The sequence below is a fragment of the Osmerus mordax genome, chromosome 20 (genome assembly GCF_038355195.1).
Source record: "Osmerus mordax isolate fOsmMor3 chromosome 20, fOsmMor3.pri, whole genome shotgun sequence".
In the NCBI taxonomy this organism is placed as follows: domain Eukaryota; kingdom Metazoa; phylum Chordata; class Actinopteri; order Osmeriformes; family Osmeridae; genus Osmerus; species Osmerus mordax.
This window is the reverse complement of record NC_090069.1, coordinates 4,183,265-4,184,647: the sequence shown is the minus strand read 5'-3', so window position 1 is coordinate 4,184,647 and position 1,383 is coordinate 4,183,265.

The window sequence follows — 1,383 nt, the reverse complement described above, 5'->3', positions numbered from 1 at the left end:
GCAGGGTCATTCCAAACCCAGCTTCCCCACTTACGAAGCCTCCGGCTGGGCTCCAGGGAGCTTGGCACATCCTTGATGGCTGCCACTGGAGCTGGTTGCACACACTGGGGGCATGCATGCGCACAAACACACAAGCACAAATCAGCTTGTTGATTGGATCACGCCAGCAGACCTTTTCGAGCATTGCCAGGCCTCTGACGCCCAGCTATTCATTTACGACGCTCTCTCACACACACCAGCCCCCCTCACACACACCAGCCCCCTCACACACCACCATCCCCCTCACACACACCAGCCCCCTCACACACACCAGCCCCCTCACACACACCATCCCCCTCACACACACCAGCCCCCTCACACACCAGCCCCCTCACACACACCAGTCCCCCTCACACACACCATCCCCCTCACACACACCAGCCCCCTCACACACACCATCCCCCTCACACACACCAGCCCCCTCACACACACCATCCCCTCACACACCACCATCCCCCTCACACACACCAGTCCCCTCACACACACCAGCCCCCTCACACACACCACCCCCCTCACACACACCAGTCCCCTCACACACACCAGTCCCCTCACACACCACCATCCCCCTCACACACACCAGCCCCCTCACACACACCATCCCCCTCACACACACCAGTCCCCTCACACACACCAGCCCCCTCACACACCACCATCCCCCTCACACACACCAGCCCCCTCACACACACCAGCCCCCTCACACACACCAGCCCCCTCACACACCACCATCCCCCTCACACACACCAGCCCCCTCACACACACCAGCCCCCTCACACACACCAGCCCCCTCACACACACCATCCCCCTCACACACACCAGTCCCCTCACACACACCAGCCCCCTCACACACACCATCCCCCTCACACACACCAGCCCCCTCACACACACCAGCCCCCTCACACACACCATCCCCCTCACACACACCAGTCCCCTCACACACACCATCCCCCTCACACACACCATCCCCCTCACACACACCAGTCCCCTCACACACCACCATCCCCCTCACACACCACCATCCCCCTCACACACACCAGTCCCCTCACACACACCAGCCCCCTCACACACACCAGTCCCCTCACACACACCAGCCCCCTCACACACACCATCCCCCTCACACACACCAGTCCCCTCACACACCACCATCCCCCTCACACACCACCATCCCCCTCACACACACCAGTCCCCTCACACACACCATCCCCCTCACACACACCAGTCCCCTCACACACACCAGTCCCCTCACACACACCATCCCCCTCACACACACCATCCCCCTCACACACACCAGTCCCCTCACACACCACCATCCCCCTCACACACCACCATCCCCCTCACACACACCAG